This window comes from Spermophilus citellus (genome assembly GCF_964194105.1).
Source record: "Spermophilus citellus genome assembly, chromosome: 9".
Lineage (NCBI taxonomy): Eukaryota > Metazoa > Chordata > Mammalia > Rodentia > Sciuridae > Spermophilus > Spermophilus citellus.
Genome location: NC_138191.1, coordinates 103,252,940 through 103,271,237, shown reverse-complemented (window position 1 = coordinate 103,271,237; position 18,298 = coordinate 103,252,940).

The window sequence follows — 18,298 nt, the reverse complement described above, 5'->3', positions numbered from 1 at the left end:
GGGTCTCTTATTTTTTCAGATGAATTTCATGACTGCTTTTTCTATTTCTATGAGGAATATCATTGGGATTTTGATTGGGACTTCATTGAATCTGTATAGTGCTTTGGTAGTAGAGTCATTTTGACAATATTAATTCTGTGTATCCAAGAACAAGGGAGATCTTTCCATCTTCTAAGATCTTCTTTAATTTCTTTCTTGAGTATTCTGTAGTTTTCATTGCAGAGGTCTTTCACCTCTTTCATTAAGTTGATTCCCAAGTATTTTCAATTTTTTGAGGCTATTGTAAATGGGATAGTTTTCCTAGTTTCTCTTTCTGAAGATTTGTCATTGATGTACAGAAATGCCTTTGATTTATGAGTGTTGTTTTTATATCCTGCTACTTTGCCAAATTCATTTATTAGTTCTAGAAGTGTTCTGGTGGAATTTTGCAGGGAGGTCTTCTAAGTATCGAATCATACTGTAGGGAAATAGTGCTAATTTGAGTTCTTTTTCTATTCACATCTCTTTAATTTCTTTCATCTGTCTAATTGCTCTGGCTAGTGTTTCAAGAATTATGTTAAATAAAAGTGGTGAAAGAGGACATCCCTGTCTTGTTCCTGTTTTTTTAGAAGGAATGCTTTCAATTTTTCTCCATTTAGAATGATATTGACCTGGGGCTTAGCACAGATAGCTTTTATGAAGTTGAAATATGTTTCCATTATCTCTAGTTTTTCTATTGTTTCAAACATTAAGAGGTGCTGTATTTTGTCAAATGCTTTTTTCTGCATGTATTGAGATGATCATATGGTTCTTATCTTTAAGCTTATTGATGTGATAAATTACATTTATTGATTTTCATATGTTGAACCAACCTTGGATCCCTGGGATGAACCCATTTTATCATGGTACACTATATTTTTGATATGTTTTTGTATTTGATTTGCCAGAATTTTATTGAGAATTTTTGCATCTATGTTCATTAGAGATATTGATCTGAAGTTTTCTTTCTTTGATGTGCCTTTGCCTGATTTTGGAATCAGGGTGACATTGGCCTCATAGAGTGAGTTTGGAAGTGCTCCTTCTTTTTCTATCTCATGAAATAATTTCGGGAGTATTGATATTGATTCTTCTTTTGATTGGTGAGTTTAGGCCATTAACATTCAAGGTTATTATTAAGACATGATTATATTCCCAGTCATTTTTGTTTATTTTTGGTATTTAACTTGACTTGGTTTCTCTTTTGATTGGTTTTTCCTTTATTGTAATACCTCCCTTCACTGATTTTCATTGTTGTTTTTCATTTCCTCCTCATGAAATATTTTGCCAAGATGTTCTGTAGTGCAGGCTTTCTAGTTGCAAATTCTTTTAACCTTTGTTTATCATGGAAGGTTTTTATTTCATCATCAAAACTAAAGCTCAATTTTGCTGGATATAAGATTCTTGGTTGGCATCCATTTTCTTTCAGAGCTTGGTATATGTTGTTCCAGGATCTTCTAGCTTTCAGGGTCTGGGTTGAAAATTTTGCAGATATCCTAATTGGTTTCCCCCCTATATGTAATCTGATTTCTTTCTCTTGTGGCTTTTAAAATTCTCTCCATATTCTGTATGTTAGACATTTTTATTATAATGTTCGTTGGTGTGGATCTGTTGTGATTTTGTACATTTGGTGTCCTGTAAGCCTCTTGTATTTGATTTTCCACTTCATTCTTCATGTTTGGAAAACTTTATGATATCATTTCATTGAATAAATTGTTCATTCCTTTGGTTTGGAACTCTATGCTTTCCTCTATCCCAATAACTCTTAAATTTGGTCTTTTTATGTTATCCCATAATTCTAAGTATTCCACTTATGGTTTCTTATCATCCTCAGTGTGTGGTCTGCATTCTTTTCATGATTATATATTTTGTCTTTATTGTCTGAGGTCCTGTCTTCCAAGTGATCTAATCTTTTGGTGATGCTTTCTATTGAGCTTTTAATTTAGCTTTTTGTTTCTTTCACTTCAAGGATTTCTGTTTGGTATTTTTTCAGAACCTCTATTTCCTATTGAAATAATCTTTTGCTTCCTTATTTGCTTATGTAGCTCTTTATTGAAATGATATTTTGCTGCCTATATTTGCTCTCTTATATCATCCTTTAACTCACAGAACATTTTAATCATATACATCCTGAACTCCTTCTCTGTCATTTCTTCTTTTGTGCTGGCCATGTATTTTAATAATGTAATATCTGGGATTGTTGGGGGGGCACTTTCTTCCTTTGTTTTTTCATATTCTTTGTATGTCTTCCCTTCTAGCACTGTGGATCTGAGGCATTATTGTTTTTACCCTATATGCTTGTATGTCCCTGAAGGTTTCTAATACCTCTCCTTTAAGGGGGAGAACAATGTGAACAGATTCCAATACAAACAATATGCAACTTTAAACCAAATAACTGCTTATTTAAGGTGTTTACAGTTTTGTCACAATATACAGAAATGATGAGTTCAACTATTATCTACAATATAAACAGTAGGTTTGCAAAAGGGTCTACAGTTTCTGATGGTGAACAAAGAACCAGGGGTGAGGTGTAGGATGAGATGTTAAGGGGGTAGGGGGTGAAGATATAGAGTAATTAGATCTTAGAAAGTGTGAAATAGAATCTAAGAAATTGGTTAGTAGCAGGAGAAGAGAGAGAAAGTAATTTTGGAGAGACAATTAAGTGGCCAGACAGTACAGTAAAAAAACAAACAGACAAACATGAATATTATGAAAAGTAAAAATAGGAGATAAAAGAACATAGAGCACCACTGTAATATATTATTCAGACAGCCCAGTCCTCAGTAGCCTAATTATTGAAAAGTACTTGGTTTCACAAATGTTGGGGGTGTGAGGGCGGGAGAAGAGAGAGAGAAAAAAAATCTTGAAGAAAAACACAAGGATAGCTTTTGTTGGAGATCAGTATCTTTCCAGCTTCCCTTCTCATCCAATAGGTGGGGTTGTCAGTTACTTGCTGCTATCTCCTCCCTGAGGATGATGAAAGTTATTAGAATGGGAGGTTTGGTCTTGGGGGTGTGAGTCCTGCAGGTGGTGTATAGTACTTGCTAACCCAATGGGAGACTCCAGGGTGGGTCTGCTGGTTGGCATCTGGCCCAAGCCCTGGGGCTGGGTCCTGGGATGGGTCTGTCTTCAGTGTCTTCTTTTGCAAGATGAAATAACAATCCTTTCCCCAAATATCCTATAGGAATTCTCATTCAACTAATATTTCCTGACCTCACAATCTAGTAGCTAAAATTAGAAAGGTACATCAGTATAAAAAAAAATAGTGTACAGTTGTACTGGACAAATGGAATGTTCACCAAGAAAAGAGAAATCTTCAAATAAATAGAGTCTTAAAAGATTAATAGGTGTTTATCAAGTGAGGAATTCTGGGTAGGGAAAGGACACAGAGATCATAAAAGAGCAGCAGTTAACATGCTTATATCATCCTCATCCTCACTTTTTTCATGATTATCTCCCCCAAGATCTAATCAAATGCCCAGAATTCAATAAGTAAAACTTTAAAGATCTTTCAAGATGAATTCCTAGTATATCACTCTCCCAGGGCCATGAGTTTCCTCCTGACTGGTTCCATCACCCAGGTAAGCTCTTAACCTCCTTTGCCTTATCTAATGACAGGTTATTTATTATACAACCCAGGTGGCAAGAATTCTTTTCTTTCTCCCCTAAATCCTGGGCACTGCTGAGCAGTGGAATTCAACTACCTATATACCATCCCACCTAACTTTCCCCTGTTTTGTGGATATTTTCTATCCTCAGGGACTCTTGAGTCATCACTCTGGTCTACTTGCCTTATCTCAGTTTTTCACCCACAACATGCGGGACTATAATGCGGAAAAGTCTGGAGTCAGAACCTAGTGTTTAATTGTGGCTGTTTTCTCTCTGAATCCTGGGTTTGTTCTTACCATTTTGGGGGCTCATAATATGGTGATAGTTAACATTTAGTGAGCTGTTACTATGTACAGGGCACAGAATAAAGAACTTTACATGCTTTCTTGTGGGAAGCCATTCTGACACGTGATTGGGTGACTCCCGTTAAGGGCCTGAGGCGCTTTGGCTCTGTCGAAGCTTTCCCGACCCTTTCCTGATGAGAGAGCCCATCCGTGTGGGGGTGTGCCTGACCACTGACCCCGGGGACCCAATCACTGACCCTGACCTTGGAGTGCAGCCCCCCCTCAACCTTCATTGGATGGAATTCTCCCCTGAATCTCTTGTTCCCCAATAAAGGGCTACTCCCAGGCGTGTTCTCTCTCTCTCTCTCCTGCTAGCCCTGAGTAATCCTCGCTGCCCTGCTGGGCGGCTAGAGGTGGGAACCAGAGAGGTGAGCCGTCTCGGACCTAGCAATATAAATAAGGTAACTGGTCTGTGTGTTTTATTTCGATCTCTTCTAACTAACTTTATGCCTAGAACCTCATTAATGAAACCACTGTGCAGGTCGCGTGGTAGACTTTCTCTCACAAAAACCATACAAAATTATTTGTTTGTCTCTTTTACTCTCATGGTATAGATGGGAAATCCAAAGTAGAAAGAGGTCAGCTGCTCACCCAAGACCACCCAGCCAGTAAAAAGTACAGCCAAGATTCAAACCCAGGCAATCTGGCTCTAGAGAATTTACTGTTAAACATTGATGTAGGCCAGGTATGTAGCTCAGTTTTAGAGCATGTGCTTTTAGCATTTGCAAAGCCCTGGGTTCCACAAAAAAATATAAAGTAATAGAGGAAATAATTAGATTGAACCTCTATTCCATATGGCAGCAACAAATTTTCCAGAGAGTATTTCTTGTTTTTTATGTTTCATCCAACTTTTCTGAGTAGCAGGAAGATGTAACAGATTATCTACACCACATATTGGCACAAATGAAAGCTTCACTATCAAGGGAGTCTCCTAGAGAAGATGTATGACATACTAGGTGACTAGGTGCACATATCCATTGAAAATGATGTTTACAGAGAATTTGGAATGGAACCACCATTTGACCCAGCTATTCCCCTTCTCAGTCTATTCCCTAAAGACCTAAAAAGAGCATGCTACAGGGACACTGCTACATCGATGTTCATAGCAGCACAATTCACAATAGCAAGACTGTGGAACCAACCTAGATGCCCTTCAATAGACGAATGGATAAAAAAATGTGGCATTTATACACAATGGAGTATTACTCTGCATTAAAAAATGACAAAATCATAGAATTTGCAGGGAAATGAATGGCATTAGAGCAGATATGCTAAGTGAAGCTAGCCAATCCCTAAAAAACAAATGCCAAATGTTTTCTTTGATATAAGGAGAGTAACTAAGAACAGAGTTGGGAGGAAGAGCATGAGAAGAAGATTAACATTAAACAGGGACGAGAGGTGGGAGGGAAAGGGAGAGAGAAGGGAAATTGCATAGAAATGGAAGGAGACCCTCATGGTTATACAAAATTACATACAAGAGGAAGTGAGGGGAAAGGGGAAAAAAACAAGGGGGAGAAATGAATTACAGTAGATGGGGTAGAGAGAGAAGATGGGAAGGGAGGGGAGGGGAGGGGGGATAGTAGAAGATAGGAAAGGCAGCAGAATACAACAGACACTAGTATAGTAATATGTAAAACTGTGGATGTGTAACCAATGTGATCCTGCAATCTGTATACGGGGTAAAAATGGGAGTTCATAACCCACTTGAATCAAAGTGTGAAATATGATATGTCAAGAACTATGTAATGTTTTGAACAACCAACAATAAAAAAAAAATTTTTTTAAAAGAAACAAGATACAAGGCATTTGACACGTGTAAACCGTACAGTGTCATGTGGAATGAGGCCAAATGATTAACCTGTAGGGGCTGTTGCAGCTAACCCCCATTGCCCATCCATGATAGAAGTATGGCACCACCGTGTAGCTCCTCCACCCACTCAGCCCACCATTGTCCAGCAGAGAATGTACAAAAGCCCCAAAGCAGGATTCTTTCATGGAAAGCTGACAACACTGAAGAAAAATCACAAACCTCATAGGTCTCTGGAGGTGATGGGCAGGATTGGAAGAATGTTCAAGAAACTAAGACGACAGGGAAAACAGCACAGAGTTCTGAGTTTGGGGTGATAAAAGATGAAAGGAGAGGGGTTTAATAACCAGTTGCTATAGTGTGTGTTTGAGCCTCCTGGACCAAAGAGGGGCCTCCTAGAGAGTTATGTGTGTCCTATTGTGTGTCTGATCTTACTTTACCCCCATACCATCCTTTCCTCCTCAAGGATGCAAAGCTGGCCAAGCAGGAGGTTCAACACTGGGCTCAAGTTAGAGAGATGAGCTAGAGCAAGAGTATCAGGGACTCAGGGCTGAGAAATCTGCTCCTTCAACGAGCCCCTTCTTATTTGGGTATGTGCTATGACTCACCTGCCTAGAAAGATGAAACTACCCTGGAGGTAAAAGAGAGCCTAAGTTACTTTCAAGTCAAGTGAGCACTGACCACTCCACAGTGTGGTGGTCTCCATCCAGCCTGGATTTTAAATGGTACTCACGGTTCAGGGGTGTAGAGCGGGTCTGAGCCATGTCGGACGTACTGAGTACAGTGGAACACCCTGTAGACCAGTCCTGCCAGAAAGTCTCGCGGGCTCAGGTAACCAGCCACCCGCCTCACCGTGAAGCCAGACCTTTCTAAAGAGACAAGAGGAGAGCCAACTAAGTATTAACTTGACATGGCCTGAGGGCCCATACAGGGGTTCCTATTATTTATAAGGATGTTCTAGAAACAAAGTAATCAAGATTCTAAACTTTTTTTGACTACTGAATGACATATCCTGTTAACAACTATCATGTTTGGGGCTTCTGGTGACTAAAATTCTCTCACAAATTATGATTCCCACAGGAATAAGACCTTCCTTAAGAGGGGAAGGTAAAAAACTGAAGTAAAAAAAATTGTGTGTATATACAAATACATATAAAGGGATTTCAATTCAGAAGTCAGATTAGGAGAAGAAATCCCAAAGACACAGGAAAGGATTAAAATCTCAAGTGATGGTTATCAAACATTTCCTTGTATCTTTCTAAAAGCCCCCCTGGGGATTCCCTCTGCCCTTTGCTTGTGTTCCAAGGCATACAGCAAGGCACCCTTCACTAGCATCTAGGGATCAGTTCACACTGCAACTTCCTATGTGGATACCTCTCACTCCTTCATCCTGTATTGATGTTTTATGTGATTCTATATTAATTACTAGGATTTAAAGAGGTACTCTGGAGCTCTACATGCTATATTTATGGTAAGAGAAATAAAATAGGAGTACAATAAAATCTGTAAAATTTTTAAAAAGAGAATTTGGAAGGATATGGGTATAACTTATAAAAAAATAACAAATAATATATAACTTTATGTAGAGTATGAGCTAAAATCTTGGAGAAATTGTGCTTGCTATTGTCAAGACTTATTAACAAATAAACATCTTCCCACCTTTCTGGTACCCAGACACCTCCACCAAAGACCCCTGGAAGGGTGTAACTAGGTATTATATGTCTTTATGTTTCCCATAGCATGGAGAAGTAGCTGTGCCTATTGATGCTGATCAAAAACTACTTGCTAACTTGTATAATGAGGAGTTGCTGGTCAAGATTTTCTACCATTTTGTAGGCTTTCTCTTCACACTCTTAATAATTGCCTTAACTGTGCAGAGGCTTCCTAGTTTAGTGGCATCCCACTTGTTGATTGTTGGTTTTATTTCTTGTGCTTCACCTCCAAAAATTCTTGCATCATCTCATACAGAAGCTTTCATAAGACGAACCTCATATCTAAACCATAACACCATAAAGTTCACCTATTTAACATTCAATGGTTTGGACATATTATGTAATTCGTTTTTATTGCTGAATACATGTAATATAAGATTTTAAACTTTAACCAGAGTACAATTCAGTGGCACAAATTATATTCACAGTTTTGTGTAATCATTGCTGCTTATTTTAAAACCTTTTTAATAACTCAACTAGGAAATGTATAACCATTAAGCAAAAACTCCTCACTGCCACCTCAAGGTGAGGCTGAACTCCTCTACTCCCTGGTAATCTCCACTATACTTTTCTTCTTAAAGTTCAATATAGCAGTATTTGAGCAACTTAAGGTAAATATTGAACAAATAAACCTCAAGATCAAACATACTTTTAACTCTATGAATTTGTATATGCTAGCTACCACTGTATGTCATTACTGGAAAAAAAGGAGTACAATAAGACCCATGTCCAGATAAATATTATTTTGAAGGCCACTGACTTGCTCTTATGTATGCTGGAAGTGAGGCACATTAGTGCTGGTTTAGTCAGCTTTTTCACTGCTATGACTAAGACCTGACAGAACAATTGTAGAGCAGGAAAAGTTTATTTGAGAGCTCAGGGTTTCAGAAGTCTCATTCCATAGGCAGCTGGCTCCATCCCTCAGGGCTTAAGGGGAGGCTGAACATCATGGAGGAAGAGTGTGGTGGAGGGAAGCAGCTCACATGATAATCAGAAAACAGAAAGAGACTGCACTCACCAGATACAAAACTTACACTCCAAAGGCACCCCACAATGCCCACCTCCTCCAGCCACATCCTACCTGCCTTCAGTTACCACTCAGTTAATCCTATCATGGGATTAATTCACTGATTGGGTTAAGGTTTTCATAACTGAATCATTTCTCCTCTAAACCTTTTTGCATTATTTCACACATGAGTTTTGGGGGGACACCTGACATCCAAACTGTTGGGAGTCACCCCGGCTCCAAAGACTAACTTCCCCATCCCCCAAGAAGAGCCGTCCAGTGGTGAGCCCTGCTGGCTCACATGATCCTTACCCACCGATCAGACTAGCCCTGCTGGCTCACATGATCCTTACCCACCAATCAAAAAGCACCCCATGCCAACTGTCAAACCCTTCAACCATTAAACTGTCATAACTGTCAAACCACCCCCGGCTCTATAAATATGCAGAGCTGTTCCTCACTAAATGGGCATTTTCTCCGGCGGCAAGCCTTGATCGTTCTTTCACAAACCATAACAGTGCTCTCTGAAGAAAGCTGTTTTCTTGCATGCATGTCAAGTTCCCTGGGATGCTGGTTGCACAATGAAGCAAAGCAAATTAAGTTAATGATATCACTACCTCTGTAACCTACTAACTTAACCTACAAAAACCTTGCTCCCTGTTGCAAAAGCACCACGGATAAGGAAGTCCTTGTTCAGCCAGTTGCCACTGGACAAAGAATCATGGGGGAATGGAAGCACAATTTCCTGATGAAGTATTGTTCATTCTACTGCCACTAGACCTTCTGGTGAAGTACTTGTCCAGCATATTTCCCCTAGACTTTCTGGTTAAAAACATTTATCCAACCTGTTGCCACTGGATTTTCTCTGTAAGCATTTTTCAATAAACCTTATGCCTCACATCCCATTTCTCTCCCACTGCCCTAGCACAACAGGACTATGGACAGTACACCATTTTTCACAGTTGGGGTGACTGAGGCTTAGAGAGGTTGCTACTTGCCCAAGCACCACATGAGTCCAAGGGTTATGTTCTAGTCGCAGATGTGACACACTTGCAAACAATAGATCAGCAGCCTTTGATCTATAAACAAATCGAACACAAGGCAGTATAATACTCCAATTTCTCTCTTTCCCTTTCCCATTTAAGGATACTCCCTCTCTAACTTTCTTGCCACAAGTAAAGCTTAATGTAGGGCAGACAAGGCGGGAAAGCAAATTCCTTTCCATATTTTTGTTTTCCTAATGGCTAAGGTTTAGATCATGTGATCCCAACTCTGAGGAAATTTTTAATCAGATGAATTATAAAGCATTGGTTTTTTATGTAATTGATAATGATTATTTAAAATTATAATTATAATATTATAAAATTAGAATATTTCTAGAATTAAACTCTAATGCAAGTATGCAACTAAACTCACCTGCATTTCTTCCTCTAACCTAATTATTTCAAGTGAATTAAAACCTATTGTTAAAAATGTGAAGATGGCAAGAAAAAAACAAGTGACCCATCAGAACTATTACCAAAGTAATTAACACTTTGAATAAAATCATTAAAAAAGAAATTGAAAAAGTAATACTTCTGCAAATTTTCTGAGATTATTATAAATACAATACACATGTAAGTTTTCCAAGGTACAATCTTTTTTTCTAAATTTTTTGTTCTTTTTAGTTATATATCACCATCTATCCAAGCTGGTGACCTATGCTGGGTTCACAAAATCGGACTATTCCAAAAACTTAAGAAAATGATAAAGAAAGCACTCAAACACACAGAAGTACCTTTTCAAAATCTGGGGATGACTCTGTGACCTTAGAGGTCCGTGGAAAGACAGCGAACCACTGGAATTCTTTATTCTTTTATAGGGGACACACAAGGGGAGGTTCCATGGAACATTCTATCCCAAAAAAAGGACAAAGAGGTAGGATTACAAAGGAACAGGTGGGTGTAATTCAACCCCATCGGGTGACACCCATTCCTGGAGCCACACCTTCCTTATCTAAGAGGAGGTAAAGCCCAATGTATTGCAGGGTGCACTAACTGTTCAGCACCCCTTTACTCAGGACTTACAGGTGTGCACATAGCTTTTGTCGAGAGCAGCTCCTGACAGTCATACATGGTAGTGGAATGTATTTCGACATATCATACATACATGGAGTGTGACTTCCCTTTCTTGTGGTTGTACATGATGTGGAGTCACTCAGGTCATATATTCATACATGGACCCAGGAGAGCTATGTCCCATTCATCTATTGTCATTTCAATACCCATCTCCACCTTCCCTTCATTCCAAAGTACATTCTTAATTAAATTTATTTTGACAATTTCCATCTTTGTATTTTAGCACAGTATCCTTCTCCATATTAAAATTTTAAGAACTACTGAAGCAACACAATGGGATGATGATATCTAGCGACTGTTCCAAATTTCTCCTCTGCTAGGGCACCCAATCTTCTGCCTGGGCAGAAGATGCCTTGAGATCCATTAAGAAAATTGAGGTCATCTGGCCTCAGTGATCTCATCTGTCCATCTCTCCTCCCATTATTCCTCTTATGCTTCTAATGTGTTGCTTTTCCCAACTTGAATCACTTCAAAACTACTTTTTTGTTGATTAAGGAGCAGAACAAAATGATCAGTATCCCAACATGATACTTTCATACTAGTGCTTAGAACTCACAATGAAATTTCTGTGCCCCATCCTATTCATTTCATCCATTCTACTTGATGCCTTATTCACCTCCTGAAGGATTCCCTGGCCTTATACTTTCTCTCTTATTGACCTCTCTTAGAACCTGACAGTCTTTCTCTTGCCATTTTCCTTCAGAGCAAGCACCAAACTTCTTGTCTTGATGATAACCATCATTTTATTTGTTTCCCACCCTGCTCTTCCTTAAATCTTCCCTAGACCCTAGGTCAAGTGAATTAAACAACTTTATGAAATAGCTTCTGTGTGCCTAATCCAAACATGGGCTCTGAGAAAATCCAAGAAATGGGGAAAAACAGCGTTTGAGCTGCCATACAGTTTTAAAACCTGATTAGAAAAATAAGTGGAAGCCTAGCACAGTGGTGAACACCTATAATCTCAGCTTCTCCAAAGCCTGGGGCAGGAGGATGGCAAGTTTGAGACCATCCTGGGCAGCTTAGTGAGACTTTCAATAATTTTTTTAAAAAAAAGCTGGGGATATAGCTCAGTGGTAGCACACTTGCCTAGTATGTGTGAAGCCCTAGGTTTGATTCCTGATACTACAAAAAAAAGGAATACCAAAAAAAGAAAAGAATAAGATGAATATACAAAGAAATGCATTGTAAGTCTGCATTGGATTGCTGAATATGGAAAGAATAACAAATAAATGAGAACATGAGTGAATGAAGTGCCAAATGAGAGGCATCAAAGTACATGCTTTAATTGTCCACAAGATAGATTCCCATGGGCTGGGTGGTTAGGGGAGTGTTTGAGGAAGAGGTAAGTCTTGAGGATCACTTGGAGACATGAGGAAGCCACACGAGGGCAGGTGGTAGGGATGTGGTTGGGGTTAGAGAAGACTGGCTCTTCTTGCTCTTCCTATCTCAGTGAATAGAGACAGATTTCCCTGGGCTTCTTCCCTGTCACACCCATGTCCAGTCACCCATTCCCATGAAAAACATACCCCAATATCTCTCCCACACATTCTGGCTTTTTGTCCCTCTGCACGCCCCAGTCCAGGCCACCATCATGTCTTATTGGAATACTGCAATAGCATTGGGACTGGTCTCCCTAGGTCCATTTGTACCACTGCCCTCCAATTTATTCTCATAAATGTTAAGGTCTCAGTACCTGGAGTTCGACAGCTTGGAGTCAAATACAGGCCCCATTTCATACCCTCTGATATCCTCGGGGCAAGTTCCACAATTTCTCTGTCTCTGTTTTCATATATGTAAGATGGGACAATAGTAATACCTATCTCAAATATTTATTATGAAGATTAAATAAATTACTAGATATAATTTACTTTAGAATAGTTATTGATACATAGTAAGTACACACACAAAAAAATTTTTAGCTGATCTACTATCTAACCATGTCATTTCCCATTATAAATCCTATAGTCGATTCCCATTACCTAAGTAAGGTCCAAACTCCTTAAATGGGCCTCCTAAGTTACTGCAGTCTGACTTTTGCCCTATATGTAGTCTTAGCACCTATGCTACTTACTGAGACTTGAAAATCCAGCCATGTTAAACAACACTCACAAGCCAGTTGACTTGGACTGTTTCATGATCTGTTCACAAATTTTTTTCTGCGCTGTGGAACACCTTTTCCCATTTTGTCCACCTACGGGATACCTGTGGCACTTTAAGGAATAGCCCCACTAGACTCTAAGCCACATGAGGGCAGGATCTTGTCTGTTTTACTCAGTGGTTAGGGCAATAAATGGCATGTGGTAATTGCTCAGTGAATATCTGCATAATACACAGATGAAAATATCTCCTTAGCTATGAAACTTTTCCTGCATTCTCTCCTGCATCCTTTCACCTTGTTACACAGCTTGGATTCTCCTTTGCCTGCCTTGAATATCAGTACCATTTATATGATGACTATCTTAAGAGTACATAAGCAGTCCTCATCTCCCCACTACCCTGAGTTCCCAGCATGTAGACATATGGGGTCTAAGACACAGTGAACATCCTACACGTCTACTAACTGAGCAAATGAGTGAATCTCTGGAATCCCACATTGGTAGGTAGCAATGCTGTCCTGGGATCCAGCACCACAAATGTCTAGATTTTTATCCCATGGTTCCATGTTCCAAAAAGAGTTTATCTCCAAAAACTTACTTATTATTGAGTGATAATATATTTCCATGTTTTAATGGATCAAAATTATGTGTTTCTGTGCTGAGTTATAACTTTGGTCAAAAGCTTGTTACATTGCACTGCCATATTTGTAGATAAATGTATAATTTTCTGCAGATTTTATACAGTATTGAGGTAGTTCCCTGATGTCACTAACCTCCTGTCTCTTGCTTGTCACATGGTAGAAGCCATAAGATGCACATTGGAAGAGGATGAAGGACTCCTTCTGGCAATCTCAGGGCATCGTTTTCAACAAGGGACGTGACTCATTATCTACATTGCTGGGACTTTTCATAATTCCCAGTCCCCTGAACTGTAGGCAAGGCAATTCAATTTAGTGGTAATTCAATTCAGTGCCAAGAGCAGTAATGAGTCACTGCTCAGCTTTTGGTGTTCAGAATAGGATTTTGAGTTGTGGTAAATATTGAAAGCTGGTGTTTGTCAAGAATAAATAATTTTCAAAATTTACTTATCTTCCATTAGCATGCCCAGTTGGAGTAGCTTATAGATCTTCATTCTCAATAAGGGACAGAGTGAACAAGTAGAAAAAGTACATTTCCTATCACATTAAATGAAGATGGCAGGAAAAAGTACATCTCTTGCAGTAAGGTAAGGAGAGGCAGAGGTCAGGTATTTAGAGATAGGAGGGTTTCTTTTTCCCGTAGAGACTAAAATCCTACAAATGGAAGTTTGGATAGTATATTATATCAGCTTTCAGTTACTATAATGAAATTCCTGAGTCAAGTAACTTATAAAGAGAAAAGGACTATTGACTTACCGTTCTGTAGTTTCCGGTCCAAGATCAGGTGGCCCCAATTCTTTGGGCCTCTGGTGAGTTGGCAGAAATACATGGAAGAACATTAGCTGTGTTGGGAGTCAACCCGGCTCCAAAGACTAACTTCCCTATCCCCCAAGAAGAGCCGTCCAATGGTGAGCCCTGCTGGCTCACCTGATCCTTACCCACCAATCAGACTAGCCTTGCTGGCTCACCTGATCCTACCCACCAATCAGACTAGCCCTGCTGGCTCACCTGATCCTTACCCACCAATCAAAAAGTACCCCATGCCAACTGACAAACCGTGCCCCCCCCTCTATAAATATGCAGATCTGTTCCTCAATAAACCGGCATTTTCTCCTATGGCAAGTCTTGATCGGTCTTTCAGGCTGGGGTTGTGGCCCAGCGGTAGAGTGCTCACCTAGCATGTGTGAGGCCCTGGGTTAGAATCTTAGTACCACATAAAAATAAATAAATAAAATAAAGGTATTGTGCCCAACAACAACTAAAAATAAATATTTTTTTAAAAAGAAATACATGGAAGAACAAACTGCTCACCTATGAACCAGAAAGCAAAGAAAAAGAAGAAGAGACAGGGTTCTACAATCTCCTCAAGGCATTCGCCCAGTGACCTAAAGACCTTCTACTAGGCCCCACCTACTAAAGGTTCACAGCATCTCCCAATATTACAGCCTTGGAGACTAAGTCTTTAACACACAGATCTTTGTGGGACATTCAACTTCCAAGCCATATCATTCCTCTCAATGTCTCTAAAGTTTCATATATATTTTGGGGTTCATATCTATCTTGGCTTCTTTATATCGATACTATCAACTGCACCCTCCTTGACCACACCTTTACACAATGCAAAATGCACTCTTTCTAACCCAAGAGTCCCTAAAATCTTCTATTACAGCAACATCCAAAAGTCTGTCTAGGACTGGGGTTGTGTGTGGCTCAGATCATTTTTATGTGGTGATCCCCAGCACCACATACAAATGAAATAAAGATATTGTGTGACTACCTACAACTAAAAATAAATATTTTTTAAAAGTCTGTCTAAAGTCTCCTCTGAGACCTAAGGCAAAGTCAGCTATGAGTTCCTATATAAATAAAAAAGGAGTTTATATAATTCCAAATGCAATGTCTGTCCCACACAGGCACAAAGTAAATATTAACAAAGAATAGGAAAACAGGGCTGGGATTTGGGCTCAGCAAGAGAGCGCTCGCCTAGCACAGGCGGGACCCCGGTTCGATTCTCAGTACCACATAATAAATAAAGGCATTTGTTGTGTCCATCTACAAAAAAGATTCTCTCTCTCTCTCTCTCTCTCTCTCTCTCTCTCTCTCTCAAAAAAAAAAAAAAAAAGAATAGGAAAACAGTAAGGACAGATCAGACTCAAACAAGATTGAAATCTAGCAGGGCAAACAGGAAATCCTAAAGCTCCCTGTCTAACATCCAAGGCACACTGTGACAGAAGGTGGGCTCCCAAAGGCTTGAACAGCCCCACCCCTGCAGCCTTGCTAGTTCCAACCCACATGGCCACATTCTCAGGCGGGCTTTGCACACTGCCCGTAGCTTCCCTTTACAAGTGCCGCACTCCCTGGCACCTCCTCCTTCCTTGGTTCTCCATGACAGATTTGGTTTTGCTTCTATGGCTCTATTACACATGGCCTTGTTGGGGACTGCTTGCAGGGACTCTGACCCCACAGCACACTGCCTTTTGGGAACATTAAACATCCAAACTATAGAAGATAGATAGAAGGAAAAGTTAAAAGCACAGATTTTTTACTTGCTTCCTTTGGGGGAAGGAACCAGAGTGACAATGGAGTGAAGGAGAGAGAAGACCTGAGCTAACACCTTCAAGCTTCTCATAGCCTACTTGTGTACACTGCAAAAAGTCACAAAGTAACTTTGCTACCTCCAAAAGAACATGGAGTGATTCTGGGTGGGAGAAATTGACCCTGGAGCAGAGGGGTTACTTCATCAACTGTGAAGGCCTCAGAGGGATTCACACCACCAGCAAGAGCCTGGGTGAGACCAGCTCTGACCCTGAGGACTAACTAGAAGTTCACCAGTCACACCCTGTATTGGCCAGTCAGCACAAGGGATACAAGGACCAGACAAGGCTAAATATCATGAAGAAGAGAATATTCAGGACCCTGAGGTAGAACATTGATCACCATGTGGTCACATGAAGGTCACCATATACCCATCATGGTTTGGGCAAAAAGCAGGATACTAAGGTGTCTTGAGTTACCCAGAAGAAACTAAACCAGAAGATTCTCAGACACTGTCAAATATCAATGTCCAGGGCTGGGATTGTGGCTCAGTGGCAGAGCACTTGCTTTGCACATGTGAGACACTGGGTTCAATCCTCAGCACCATATAAAAAATAAATAAAAATAAAGATATTGTGTCCATGTCTAACAAAAAATGTATATTTAAAAACAACTATAATCAATATCCAATTGAGGGACGGAGGTGGGCAGGAGGTGGAAAGGTCTGGGGAAGCTGGAACATTTACTGACATGGTATAATGGAATATGCAAGAGGCCAGAACTTGGTCCAGGATGAAGTTACCAGCCCTAGAGACTGTTTTAACCATGTACCTGCCAAATAAAATCCCAAAGACTGGGACGAGAGTTGGATGGGGTGGGTACTGACAGAAAAGAGAATAGGAAGCTGTAGAGGAAATTGGGTTTATTGTTCAGGGCTGTAAATCCAACATCTGAATCATGCCTGCCTTCGAATAAGTAAATGAACAAATGAATAGATGATGGGCAACACTTACAAAGAAGGCTGAGAGGAAGGACAGAAACTAGGGCCTGTAAAATACTTGTTCACCATCTAATAGGAAATAAATTCTAAAAACTCACACTTTGTAATTACAGTCATCTCTCAGTATTCATGGGGGATTGGTTCCAGGACCAGCTCCCCAGGAAGGATACCAAAATTTACAGGTGCTCAAGTCTCTGGCATAGTATTTGCATATAACCTAACCACATCCTCCTGTATACTTTAAATGATCTCTGGGGCACTTGTAATACCTAATACAATATAAATGCTGTGTATATAATTGTTGTACTGCTTAGGAATAATGACAAGAGAAAAAGTCTGTATATGTTCAGTACTGATGCAATTTTTAAAAAATATTTTCAATCCACAGAGGATTTACTGTACATGTATTATATCATATATTTGACATGTATCAGCAGACTCTTGCTTGTAGAAACTGGTTTCAGCATCGGTTGCAGCTGCAGTTGGACCCTGAATAATTCTGCACCCATCAGCTCATAGCTTAGGATCCAGGTACAAAGGACAGAAAAACAGAAGCACTGTGACAGCAAAGATGGTATTTTACTCACTGCTTTATCTCCAGCTTTGAAAACACTGATTCATATGTTATAAGTGATCGATAATTGTTGAATGAATAGGTTTTCAACAAACTATGTTTAAAACCCTTGATACACAAGATTTGGGCTTTAATTAGAATAAGATAAATTCCATGCATGTATAATTTTATCAAAATGGACTCTAATGTCTTCTGTAACTAAAACTTAAAATATAAAAATTTCACATAAAAATTCTCTAGAGTACTGAGAAGGGGTGAGAATATCTGGTAGTTGGTTAAAGCATTCTAAAAGTCATTGACTGTTTCTTTAATTATTGTGCAACAAGCCACATTCTATGAAGGGCTGACTGTATTTAACAGTTGACTATTTTCTGTGCTCTTGAGGTTATTTCTTGCATCCAGGGCTGGTGACTTCATGGACTGGGACCTGAACAGTACCCAGGACCCTAAACTTTGAAGGGCATTTGCTTGATTTAAAGTTTTTCTGTTATCTTAAAATTAATAAAACTTTGATCCTACGTTTATTTTGAACTGAGAGCCATAAATTATGTAGTAAGCCCTGATTATATCTGAATGATGGAAATACTATATGATGATGTATTGTTTTGTGTCTCTTTCCAATTCAGGATTCAGTGCCCTCATATCCACAGTATGAAACATTGTAGACGCTGGTACTAGTCACAAATTGGCATGAGAAGCAATTGTAAAACATTCACAGGCACACTCTCTATAAGCCCACATTACATACATAAAATCATCATACACCTCCCTTCCCCCACTCCAGCGCCTGTAGCTTTAGATAGGATTCCAGAGTGGGAAGGAAGGTCTTTTTGCATAGCAGCTTA